We start from the raw sequence: 14,291 nt of genomic DNA on the forward strand, positions 1-14,291 counted from the left end.
AGGTTTCTTTTATATGTTTGATGGTTGGTGGGTTTTAACCAGCACAAAGCAACTCAAATTTATTATCTTGTGATTTTTATCAGTCAGAAATCATGCTCAGCTCGACTCCCTGCTTGTGATCTCAACAGACCAACATCACTGCACTGGCTGCCTGGGCTTTGGGGAGGAACTCACTTTCAAGCTCATCCAGGTAATTGAGAGAATTCTGGTCTTGGGGTTCTAGGACTGAGATCCCTGCCCCCTGCCATCTGTATTTAGTGTCAACAATGAACTGTTAAGTCCTCCTTACTTTTGGCATCTCTGACTCTCTGTTGCATTTCTCTGCTTCAGACTGGAGAAATTTCTCTGCTTTTAAGGTTCATGTGATCAGGCTGGATCCACGGAGATAATCCAGGCTAATCTCTTTCTTTAAAAATGTATTACCTTAATTACATCTGTAGTGTCCCTTTTGCCATGGAATACAACATATATTCAGGTTCTGGGGATTTGGATGTGGGCATATTTGGAGCACACAGTCCATTCCCTGCCCCCCCCCAAATTTACGTTCTTCCCAAATGCAAATTACACTTATCCCATCTCAAGGTCCCCAAAGTTCCCTTTCTTTTATAGCATCGGGCTGAAAAGTCCCAAATCTTATCATCTGCCTTTAATCAGGTGCAGATGAGACTCTTGGCATAATCCTTCACATACCCCTAGGGCACGATTTCGTTCCATCTGTGGTTCTGTGAAACTGAAGCAATCAGTTATCTGCTTCCAACATACAATGATGGGACAGACAAAGGCTAAGAGTTTACAAATACTCTGTTTTGAACAGGGGGAAAAATGGTAGGTAAAATGGAGTCGCCATCCAAAGCAGTTTGATATAATTCACCAGGGCAACCTCCATTAGGTTTTAAGGACTGGGAATATTCTATAGCTCTCAGTGTTGCCTCCTTTGAATTTACCTTTGGCCCTATGAGCTCTCCATCTGGATTCATTGTGTGTGTGTGTGTGTGTGTGTGTGTGTGTGTGTGTGTGTTTGTGTGTTTTAAGATTTTATTTATTTATTTGACAGAGAAAGAGAGAGATCACAAGTAGGCAGAGAGGCAGGGGAGCAGGCCCTCCGCTGAGCAGAGAGCCCAATGCAGGGCTGGATCGCAGGACCCAGAGATCATGACCCAAGCTGAAGGCAGAGGCTTAACCCACTGACCCACCCAGGCGCCCCTCACCCTCTGAATTCCTAAGTGGCTCAGGTAATTTCCATCTTTCCCTTCTGCTATCCTGGGCATTGACTTTGCCCTCAGGCAGATTTGGTCAAGGCCTCTGTTTTTCTCAAAAAACCTGCTAAAGGCAGTACTCAGAGGTAGATTATCTGATCACGCTGCATCCAACCACCCACTAAAGCCTCTAGAAGACTTCCATACTAAGACCGTGTCAGCACCTATATAAAGGAATCCAGGAAAGGTAGTTTCTCACCCTGTGCTAGGAGACCAGCATACCTATAAGAAAAAGAGACAGTGGGAGAGAGAGCTGTTGAGTAGGAAAAAGGCATCATCTGCTACAGACATCATCTGTTGAGGCAACAGCAAGCAGATTGAAAGGTTTAAATTAAAATTAGTACCACTGGTGTGGGATGGGCAAGGAACTCATCCATCTCCTGAACCGGTAATTTAGCGACTTAACACTCGACTTAAAAATCCAAATTTTGGCAAAACATTATACTCGGGCAATGTTAAAAAAGTCTCTTGCTTTGTTGGTAAATGCTGCGTGTTTGACCTTTCGCTACAATAATTTATGAGAAAGGAGTATTTGGGCAAGCTTTCTGAAAATATGTTAACCATGGGTGAAGATTCACTTTACATAATTGAAGCAAAAGGGTAAAATATTGACACCAAAAGGAGTATTCAGAATTACATTTTATAAGACATAAAAGGACAGCACATTTTTTCTTATCATGCAATTCTTCAAGAACAGATGGCAGAAGCAGGGACACGTCGGCAGCATTCTTGGAATGTCTGTTCCTTGTCAGTTTTGTCACTGTTCAGATTAGGAAATTTGGTCTTATGGACAGTAGAGCAAAAAACTGCAGCAATGTGTGAAAGGTATCCTGGCCTAAGCCAGCAGAATGGCACTCCAGTTCTCATGTTGACAGATAACTTAGAAAGCCCATGTAGTTTCTCTGCTTCCAAATATGTAAAATATATTTTGGCTACCAAATATGTAAAATGAAGTGATTGGACCAGATGATTTTGGAATGCTTTACCATTTATAACATTGTTTGGGCCTAGAAAATGGGATATCTTTTCCAAAGACTGTGTTCAAGTACTTGCAGAGAAAAATAACACTCTGTAGTATGGCGTCCAAACTACTTCATCTTTAAACTGTTATTTTTAAAGCTTTATTGACACAGAGTTGAGGTAAAATAAACTGTATATATTTAAAGTGTGCAGTTTGGTGAGTTTCCATATGTATATCATATATACATAATATATATAATGAGTTTATATATATTATATGTACATATATATAATGAGCTTATATATATAATGAGTTTTCATATATATTTATGCATCTGTGAAACTACAACAATCAAGATAATGAACATATCTATTACTTGCAACATGTCCTCTTGACCCTTTCCAATTTATTTCTCTCTCCTCCCCTCCCCCTGCCCTGGCCCAGACAACCACCCGTCCAATTTATGACACTATAGAGTAGTTTATGTTTTCTAGAACTGTATAGAAGTGGAAACAATACAGTATATCCTCTATTTGTCTAGCTTCCTTCACTAAGCATAATAATTTCTAATTCTGCCCCATTGTCAAATGTCTCAACGGTTTGTTCTTTTTTATTACTAAGGAGTATTCCACTGTGGTGGGTAGACAAATATGTGGACTTTTTGTTGTTCCAGTTTCCAGCTATTACAACTAAAACTGCTTTGAACACTCAGGTACAAGATTCTGATAATAGAGCCGTTTATTTCTCTTGAGTAGCAATGGAGTTTCCAAATTGTAGAGTTGGTATGTATTTAACTTTCAAAGAATTGTTTTCCAAAGTGATTGTACAACTTTACGTTTCCACAAGTAGTGTACGAGAGCTCCATTTCCTCCAAATCCTTACTAACACTTGGTATATTCAGTCATTTTGGTTTTTTGCTCAGATACTAGATGTGGCCTGGTATCTCATCACGGTTTTTCATTTGCATTTGCCCAGTGACTGATGATGTCAAGCATCTTTTCATGTGCTTTTTTGTTATCCATATGTTTTTCGGGGGGACGTGACTATTCAGATATTTTGCCCATTTGTATTTGGTTGTTTCTCCTCCTGTGAAGCTGCAGGAGTTCTTTACATATTTTAGATACACAGCCTTTGTTACATTTAAATTATGTAAATATTTCAGTCTTCTGTGTGTTTTTGTTCACTTTGGTAACAATGTCTTAGCACCAAACATTTTTACTAACTCCAATTTTTGACACTTCAGGTTTTTTGTGTTAAATTTAAGAAAGTTTTGCCAAACACGAGGTCACTAAAATTTTCTCCAATATTTTTTCTAGAAGTTTTATAGCTTTACCTCTTACACATAAATAGGTATCCATTTGAAATTAGTTTTGTGTGTGCTGTGAAGTATGTGCCAGGAATTCTTTTCTTGTGTGTAGCTTCTCAACTCTTCCCAATCCTATCTACCATTTCTTGAAAATGTGATTCCCTCAGGGAATTACCTTGGCATCTTTTTTTCACCCCTTTTCTTTTTTTCTAGAGAGAGACAGAGAGAAAGATTACAAGCAGGAAGGGGCAGAGGAGGGAAAGGGAGAATCTTTTAAGCAGGTGCCAGGCTCAGCATAGAACCCAACATATCGCTCGATAGCATGACCCTGAGAATATGACCTGAGTCGAAACCAAGAGTCAGGAACTCAACTGACTGAGCCACCCAGGCGCCCCAACCTTGGCACCTTTTGATGAAGATAATCAGCTAAAGAAGATTTAGGTTAGCTGAGTCACAAAGACCTACCAGACTTAATGATATACCCCGGTTGCATGTGCAACATTTTGTGTATATGAAAGTCTTTTAGTCTCATCTTAAAAATTCTGTCAGAAATGGGCACCTGGGTGGCTCAGTTGGTTAAGCAGCTGCCTTCGGCTCAGGTCATGATCCCAGGGTCCTGGATTCGAGTCCCGCATTGGGCTTCCTGTTCAACGAAGAGCCTGTTTCTCCCTTTCCCTCTGCCTACTGCTCTGCCTACTTGTGCTCTCTCTCTCTCTAATAAATAAATAAAATCTTTAAAAAAATTCTGTCAGAGAATGATGTCTTTGATTTATCCAGCAACCTTTTTTAAAATGCTAATAACTGTTGTAGAACTGAGTGGGCTAGAATTTACAGAAGCAGTATCAGTCAACCAGCTAAAAGCCATTTGGGGTCACCTGAACTGTTAAAATGACACGTTTAATGGGGCAGAGGTGGGGGAAGGAAACCAGGGAAGGAAAGAAACTACTTGGCTTTTTCAGACTGGAACACTTGAAGAGAAAGTTCAGGTCTTGGTTAAGAGGCTTAAAATAACAAGGAAGAATGTTCCCCTAGGTGTAAGAATAAAGAAAATAGAAAATAAAAAGATGTTTTATGCCATTTTTCCCTATAGTTTTTTGCCCTTTATTCAAGAAAGGGGATAGTTTAAAAATGCTTTCTGTCATCCTCTTCAGGTCAGCTCTCCACTTCCCTTGTCCCCTTCTGAGTTCCCAGATGCCAGGACCTTCCTCCTCCTGCTTTGCACACCCTGTGACCTTTGTTCTCACAGAGCCAGAGCGGAACTCAAGCTAGTTCAGGTAGGGGAAGTCTGTCAGGGACATATCGCTTGCAGATTCTTACAGTCTCTCCAAATAATCCAGTTCCAGTCTACAACATGATCTCCTTAGCTACAGTATATTTTTGAGATGCCAAATTAGTTTGCAAAGGAGTGTAACCTGTCCCTTTATACAGTTTTCTGCATTACGTCATCGTAAAATGTCGTCTCGGTCCTCAAAATTTAATTACATGCAAAATAATCCTAGTGCTAATATATTTTGGGGAAATGTCATCCTCTTAAATATGAAATGCCTATATGAATATCATTTTTTATTAGGCAAACTTATAATAAGCGGGACAATATGTCAAATATAAACCAGTCCCTAAAATGTGTGCAGAAATGGATGTTTGCTGTATCAGTTTTACTGTCAGGAGGGATATTGCACATATATTCTTGGTAACAATCTGAAAATTAGCTTTGAGTTTATTTTTAAATGTGAGAATGTCTCATTTCTTCAACTAATTAATTCTGTTTAAAGAGGACACACATTGGAACTCTGTGAATTTATTTATTCCGGTTTGTCACATCTATATGTAGACTAGCAGTCAAAGCATTTCTAAACAGGAGACTTAAAATTGCATTCGTTTTACCACATTTTATGGTATAGCGCCACATAGCAGAAAAAATACTATAAAGTGTTTTCGGAGAATCCATAAATGAAAAACTGAGGCACTTTACTGAAGAGCTCACTGTTTCCTTGCTACATATATCAGTTCATCACTGTATTTGAGGGATGTGGTAGATTCTGTCTTTGGTTTGGTGCAAGGCTCTCTCTGTAAAATTATCTCTATCCAAGGGCGCCTGGGTGGCTCAGTCAGTTAAGCATTCAACTCTTGATTTTTGGCTCAAGTCATGATCTCAGGGTCGAGAGATAGAGCCCAGCATCAGGGTTGCTGCTCAGAGAAGATTCTCTTCATCTCTCTCTGTCCCTTCCCCCTACCACTTGTTCTCTCTCTCTCTCTCTCTCTCTCTCTCAAATAAATAAATAAATCTTTTTTAAGAAAGATCTCTCTGCAAGAAGGGCTATCCCAATTCAGGCTTTCAATACCAGCTGCCTGCCTCATGTCATTTTCCTTCCGATTGTTTGTACTTATATGTGTGGTGTGTAGATTTTAATTGAGGGAACCTCTCCGAATTACATCACTGATTATCTTATTACCCTTGTGAAAATCCCCTCTAAAGACTCTCTTCTTTGTACAGAATAGAGCCAAACTCCTCAACTTATATTCTAGGCAACTGGATTATCTTTTATACATTCTACGCTATACAGCAACTGAGACAACTTAACAAACACACCTAACTGTTTAAATTTTTTTACTTTCCGCTTTCCTCTGCGGGCATGTTACAAAATGGAGCCACAAATCCACTCCCTCTATGACTCAGATAAGCAGAGAAACTGTGGTTTCTTTATCAATGCCTGGCTCTCTTCCATAAGCTCTTGGATTCCAAGTGTCAGGAAAAATACCTTAGCCCTTTTAATTTCAATTTGGTATGATGAAATGAGTTTGACAGTCCTTTCAGGTAGTCCAGAGTCCTCCTTGGACACTAATGCTCAGTTTTTCAGGTGGCCAAGTGCTTTCTCTCCCAAGTTTTCTCAAAGGTACCCAGGGAGGGAGCCTGGGTGGTTCAGTCCTTAAGTGTCTGCCTTCACCTCAGGTAATGATCCCGAGGTCCTGGGCTGGAGTCCCGCATCGGGCTCCCTGCTCAGCGGGAAGCCTGCTTCTTCCTCTCCCACTCCCCCTGCTTACGTTCCTTCTCTCACTGTCTCTCTCCCTGTCAAATAAATAAAACTTTAAAAAAAAAAAAAGGTACTCAGGGATATGTGGGAAGGAACACCTCCTTGTTAATAACTGTGTTAATAACTGTGTCTTCATACCTTGTTAACAACTGTGTCTTCACGGTGAGTCCTTGTTAATAAATGTGTCTTCATACCCAAGCCATGACTTAGAGGGTCCTTGAGCGCCTAGAGTCTTGAGTTGAATTGTGATGCCATTAAATTATTCTTTTCCCTCAAGGTCTTGATGTTTCAACCTCACCTCCAAAGTCTCTGGTGTTAAGTTGTACTGGGATCTGGCTATGCCACCATGAAATGCTTAGCCCAAGTAGTCCTCCTGGAGCACCACCCCATCTCTTCCCGTAAGTTAAGTGGCCAGCACACTTGACTGTCTTTTACTTGTTTTCACAAGGACAACAAGGATTTCTATAATTTGATTCAACTCTGGGAGACCCACGTGTACATTGTGAGTTAATGTCCAGGCCTCGATCAACATAGTCTCCCACCATGCCACCAGGTTTCTTGGGTGATACCTAGTTCCAAGTGACTATATGGGTCACTTATAAAGCAGCCTTCTGTAACTCTTCCAGGTGGGATATGGTTTCTTCTACCCACAGGGACCTCTCCATCTTTCCATACTTTAGAGCTTCAAAGCAACTGAGAGAGAGAAGGCGTCGAGGCCTGAGATGTGACCCTATGTTCAAGTTAACAGGTAACCTGTTATTTGTTTCACAGATGCTACCAGAAGACAAGGAGCTCCAGGTCAGAGACAAAGGATTTTACTATAACAGCAAGCAGCATGAGTATGATGTTGGTACTGGTTACCTTTGCCAACAATTTCCAGGGAGGTGACAGAAAATGGCCCACATGTTTACTGAGCATCCAGTGAGTTTGATTCATAGCTGAAGAACATTGATCTTGAGAAATCTGCTGCTTTTCCATAAGCCTTGTCTTTGTTCTGGAAGGATACATTATATCCTCCTTTAAAATTGTTTGCTGCCGGGGCACCTGAGTGGCTCAGTGGGTTAAGTCTCTGCCTTCGGCTCAGGTCAATATCTCAGGATCCTGGGATCGAGCCCCCCATCAGGCTCTCTGCTTAGCAGGGAGCCTGCTTCCCCCTCTCTCTGCCTGCTTCTCTGCCTACTTGTTAACTCTCTCTCTCTGTCAAATAAATAAATAATTTTAAAAAATTGTTTGCTGCCAATACAGCCCTGAGAAATGACCCAGGTAAGTGCTGTCAAGGTTTTGCATTCTTGCCATAACCAGCAAGAACATGTGGGAACGCTTATGTCCTATGGCAGAGTGCTTCTCCCAGCAGAACGTTTGTATGCATTTCTTCCAGTCAGCCTTCCCTACATCTCACTTCTGTCCACAACCTTCCAGGCCAGAAGAAGTGAGATTTCCTTCTCCTTGGCCTACATTACATCCATCTTCTTTATCATCATTGCCTTATGCTTAGACACTGTCACAGATAGGAATATTATCCCTATGCAATAAAGTTTCTCAGATATCCTTCAAACCTAGCTCTTGAAAAATTTGCTGGGAGCTGAGTCGATTCAGGTCCTCTGGAAAGCAGACATTAAGATGGGTGAGTTCAGCATTGGAAAGAAACGACAGGACACAGGTATCCCTGCCACACTCAATCATCCAGTTGCCCTGGGAGAGAGCACTGGCGAAGGGCCGTCGGCTGACTACACTACTTGCAGCTGGTTTTCTCTTAGGGGAGTCCTGAGCACTGTACTTCCTTGGCTGCCATAAAAGTCAAAGGAATTACACATGTCCTATCTTTTCCTTATGGATTGTTTTAAAACTTGTCATCAAACCAAAGAACTCAAGACCTGTTTTATCTGCCTTGGAGCCATAATTGAGTGAGTCTAGCTAAAAGCCTCCCATTATTTTTTTTAAATTAATATATAATGTGTTATTTGTTTCAGGGGTACAGGTCTGTGAATCATCAGTCTTACACAACTCACAGCACTCACCATAGCACATGCCCTTCCCAGTGTCCCTCACCCAGCCACCCCATCCCTCCCACCACCCTCCTCTAGCAGCCCTCAGTTTGTTTCCTGAGATTGAGTCTCTTATAGTTTGTCTCCCTCCCCGGTTCCATCTTGTTTCATTTTTCCCTCCCTTCCCCCCATAGCCCCCTGTCCTGCCTCTCAAATTCCTTATATCAGAGAGATCATATGATAATTGTCTTTCTATGATTGACTTATTTTGCTGAGCATAATATCCTCTAGTTCCATCCATGTTGTTGCAAATGGCAAGATTTTGGTTTTTTTGATGGCTGCCTAGTATTCCATCATATATATATATATATATATACACACACACACACACACACACACATATATATCACATCTTCTGTATCCATTCATCTGTTGATGGACCTCCAGGTTCTTTCCATAGTTTAACTATTGTGGACATTGCTGCTATAAACATTTGGGTGCAAGTGCTTCTTCAGATCACTACATTTGTTATCTTTAGGGTAAATACCCAGTAATGTGATTGCTAGGTCATAGGGTAGCTCTATTTTCAACTTTTTGAGGAACCTGCACACTGTTTCCAGAGTGGCTGCACCAGTTTACATTCCCACCAACCAGCAGGATGGTTCCCCTTTCTCCACATCCTCTCCAACATCTGTCATTTCCTGACTGGTTAATTTTAGCCATTCTGACAGGTGTGAGGTGGTATCTCTTTGTGGTTTTGATTTGTATTTATTTCCCTGATGCCCAGTGATGTGGAGCACTTTTTCAAGCATCTGTTGGCTATCTGGATGTCTTCTTTGCAGAAATGTCTGTTCATGTCTTCCATCCACTTCTTGATTAGATTATTTATTCTTTGGGTGTTGAGTTTGATAAGCTCTTTATAGATTTTGGCTACTAGCCCTTTATCTGATATGTCATTTGCTAATATCTTCTCCCATTCTGTCAGTTGTCTTTTGGTTTTGTTGACTGTTTCCTTTGCTGTGAAAAAGCTTTTGATCTTGATGAAGTCCTAAGAGTTCATTTTTGCCCTTGCTTCCCTTGCCTTTGGCCATGTTTCTAGGAAGTTGCTGTGGCTGAGGTTGAAGAGGTTGCTGTCTGTGTTCTCCTAAAGGATTTTGGATAGATTCTTGTCTCACATTGAGGTCTTTCATCTATTATGAGTCTATTTTTGTATGTGCTGTAAGGAAATGGTCCACGTTCACTCTTCTGCATGTCACTGTCCAATTTTCCCAAACCATTTGTGAAAAAGATTGTCTTTTTTCCATTGGACATTTTTTCCTGCTTTGTCAAAGATTAGTTGACCATAGAATTGAGGATCCATTTCTGGGCTCTCTATTCTGTTCCATTGATCTGTGTGTCTGTTTTTGTGCCAGTACCATTCTGTCTTAATAATTACAGCTTTGTAATAGAACTTGAAGTCTGGAATTGTGATACCGCCAGCTTTGGTTTCTTTTTCAACATTCCTCTGGCTATTTGGGGGTCTTTTCTGGTTCCGTATAGATTTTAGGATTAGTTGTTCCAGTTCTGTGAAAAAAGTTGATGGTATTTTAATAGGGATCGCTTTAAATGTGTAGATTGCTCTTGGTATCATAGACATTTTCACAGTATCTGTTTTTCCAATCCATGAGCATGGAACGTATTTCCATTTCTTTGTGTCTTCCTCAATTTCTTTCATGAGTACTTTATAGTTTTCAGAGTATAGGTTCTTTGCCTCTTTGGTTAGATTTATTCCTAGGTATCTTATGGTTTTGGGTGCAACTGTAAATGAGATTGACTCCTTAATTTCTCTTTTGTCTTGCTGGTGTATGAAAATGCAATAGTTTAGTTTTGGTAGTTTTTATGTCTCCAGGAATGCACCCATTTCTTCCAGATTGTCAAATTTGCCTATATATATATATATACACACATATATATGTATATATATATATGTATATATATATGTATATACATATATATGTGTATATATATATGTATATATATATATATATATAAAATCACAGCCACACATTTGATTTTGGGTGTATTTTGATCTGTTAGAAGAGAATGCATCGCAAAATTTTAAAGAAAGAAAAACTTAACTATATATGAAAATAAGGGTAAATACAATGAAGGGATGGAATATGACTTATGAAGATAAAAATTAAAAATGATTGTAAAAAAGGAATTGATAAGAAGTTGGTGAAAAAAAGAAAGAAAAAGGAGAGAATGTGATCAGTCTGGAGACTAGAACAAAGCCATAAGCTAGATTTAGGGTGTATTTTGATCTCTTAGAAGAAACTGTATCCCAAAATTCTAAAGAAAGAAAAACTTATATGTATACAAAACACAAGGTTAAATACAATGAAGGGATAGAATATGACTATAACAATGAAAATTTAAAAAGATTTTTAAGAAGGTATTGATAAGATAAAATTGTTACAAAGTTTAAAATAGGAAAGGGGGAAAATTAAAAAAGAATAGAATAAGAAGAAAAGTAAAATAAATTAACTTTGAAAGGCTAAAGAATCATAGAGACAAAGACTGAATTTTATGTGCTGTTTTCCCCAACTCTGAAGTTCCACACTTCTCAGTGATCGGTAAACTTGATCTTCTTGACTGTACATTCTTGCTGATCTTCTGCGGAAGGGTCCTGTTGCAGTGATTCTCAAATGTCTTTGCCCCAGGCAGAATTGCACCATCCTTGCTGGGGGCCAGGCTAAGTAATATGCTCAGGTTCACTCTCAAAAGCTTTTGTTCCCTGAACACTTTCTGTAGAGCTCTGGAGGACGGGAGTGAAAATGGCGGCCTCCCAATCTCCAGCCTGGAGGAGCTGAGAGCTTGGGGCCCCGCTCCTCAGTGCACCCTTGGAGAAAAGCAGTCAATCACTCCCATCTCCCTGGTCTCTGGCTGCGCTCCGAGCTCACCTGGTCTGTGACCAAGCGTTTATGTCTCTCTCAAGTGCACAGCCCCATTTGGAGTCTCCAAACCCAGCAGATTGCTGTAGCACGCTCCTGTACCACTCCTCTGAGTGGAAGAAGGAGGGGGGCATCTCCCTGGATCTGCCAGTTGTGGGGTCCCTGCTCGGAAAGCAGTGGCCCGACTGCCTTTGATCATGGTTTAAGGTAACCCCAAGCTGACAGCCCTGCTCAGCTCCATCTCTGCAGCTGGCTTCCCTCCTCTGATACCTGGGAGCTCTGCCACACACCCCCCCCAGGCCTTTCTGAGGACCCCTGAGGATCCTGAGACCACACTATCCCCGTGAGGGCTCCACCCCCATTTAATCTCTGGACCAATGTCCTTCAGTGGAGCAGACATCTATAAGTTTTGATTTCCTGCTCACTGCTCTATCGCTGCTGGGACCTGGAGCCTCCCCCACAGTCTGTCTTCCATATGTTGCCTTGGGTTCACGTCTCCGCACATCTTACCTTCCAGAGAGTGGTCAGTTTTTCTAGAATTGCTGCTCTTCTTCTCTTTGATCATCTGCTGTGTTTGCAGGTGTTCAAAATAGTTTGATAAATATCCAGCTGAACTCCTGGGACCCCAGGAAATTTAGGTCTCCTACTGCTCTGCCATCTTGCTCCTCTCCCTTCTCACATTATTATTATTTTTTTTTAGTTTTATTTTATTTTATTTTCCAGTGTTCCAAAATTCATTGTTTATGCACCATACCCAGTGCTCCATGCAATATGTGCCCTCCACAATACCCATCACTAGGCCTACCCAACCCCCCACCCCTCTCCCCTCCAAAACACTCAGTTTGTTTCTCCAGCGTCTCTCATGATTTGTCTCCCCCCTCCAGTTTTCCCCAACTCACTTCTCCTCTCCATCTCCCAATGTCCTCCGTGTTATTCCAAATGTTCCACAAGTAAGTGAAACCATATGATAATTGACTCTCTCTGCTTAACTTATTTCACACAGCATTACCTTTTACAGTCCTGTCCATGTTGCTACAAAAGTTGGGTATTCATCCTTTCTGATGGAGGCATAATACTCCATCGTGTATATGGACCACATCTTCTTTATCCATTCGCCCGTTGAAGGGCATCTTGGTTCTTTCCACAGTTTGGCAACTGTGACCATTGCTGCTATGAACATTGGGGTACAGGTGGCCCTTCCTTTCACTACATCTGTATCTTTGGGGTAAATACCCAGTAGTATAATTGCAGGGTCATAGGGTAACTCTATTTTTAATTTCTTAAGGAATCTCCACACTGTTTGCAAAGTGGCTGCAGCAGCTTGCATTCCCACCAACAGTGCAGGAGGGTTCCCCTTTCTCCACATCCTCTCCAACACTTGTTGTTTACTGTCTTGTTGATTTTGGCCATTCTAACTGATGTAAGGTGGTATCTCAATGTGGTTTTGATTTGAATCTCCTTGATGGCTAATGATGATGAGCATATTTTCATGTGTCTGTTAGCCATTTGTATGTGTTCTTTGGAGAAGTGTCTGTTCATGTCTTCTGCCCTTTTTTTGATGTGATTATCTGTTTTGTGTGTGTTGAGTTTGAGGAATTCTTTACAGATCTTGGATATCAGCTCTTTGTCTGTAGTATCATTTGAGAATATCTTCTCCCATTGCATGGTTGCCTCTTTGTTTTGTTAACTGTTTCCTTTACTGTGCGGAAGCTTTTGATCTTGATGAAGCCCCAAAAGTCCATTTTCGCTTTTGTTTCCTTTGCCTTTAGAGACATATCTTGACAGAAGTTGCTGTGGCCGATGTCAAAGAGGTTACTGCCTATGTTCTCCTCTAGGATTTTGATAGATTCTTGCCTCACGTTGGGGTCTTTTATCCATTTCGAGTTTATCTTTGTGTATGGTCTAAGAGAATGGTCAAGTTTCATTCTTCTACACATAGCTGTCCAATTTTCCTGGTACCATTTATTGAAGAGACTGTCTTTTTTCCACTGTATATTTTTTTCTGCTTTATCGAAGATTATTTGACCACATAGTTGAGGGTCCATAGCTGGGCTCTCTACTCTGTTCCACTGGTCTATGTGTCTGTTTTGGGGCTGGTACCATTCTGTCTTGGTGGTCACAGCTTTGTAGTAAAACTTGAAATCAGACAACGTGATGTCCCCAGTTTTGTTTCTCTTTTTCAACATTTCCTTAGCAATTCGGGGTCTCTTCTGGCTCCATACAAATTTTGGGATTGTTTGTTCCAGCTCTTTGAAAAATGCCGATGGAATTTTGATTGGGATGGTACTGAAAGCATAGATGGCATCGAAAGAATAGATTGCTGTAGGCAATATAGACATTTTGACAATGTTTATTCTTCTGATCCATGAGATGGAATGCTCTTCCATCTTTTTGTGTCTTCTTCAATTTCTTTCATGACTGTTCTGTAGTTCTTCGAGTACAGATCCTTTACCTCTTTGGTTAGGTTTATTCCCAGATATCTTATGGTTCTTGGTGGTATAGTAAATGGAATTGATTCTCTAATTTCCCTTTCTATTTTTTCATTGTTAGTGTATAAGAAAGCAACTGATTTCTATACACTGATTTTGTATCTTGCACATTACTGAATTGCTGTACGAGTTCTAGTAGTTTGGGGGTGGAGTCTTTTGGGTTTTACATATAAAGTATCATGCCATCTGAGAAGAGGGAGAGTTTGACTTATTCTTTGCCAATTTGAATACCTTTTATTTCTTTTTGTTGTCTGATTGCTGTTGTTAGTCTTCCAGTACTATTTTGAACAACAGTGGCAAGAGTGGGCATCCTTGTCGTGTTCCCAATC

The sequence above is a fragment of the Meles meles genome, chromosome 10, assembly GCF_922984935.1.
Source record: "Meles meles chromosome 10, mMelMel3.1 paternal haplotype, whole genome shotgun sequence".
In the NCBI taxonomy this organism is placed as follows: domain Eukaryota; kingdom Metazoa; phylum Chordata; class Mammalia; order Carnivora; family Mustelidae; genus Meles; species Meles meles.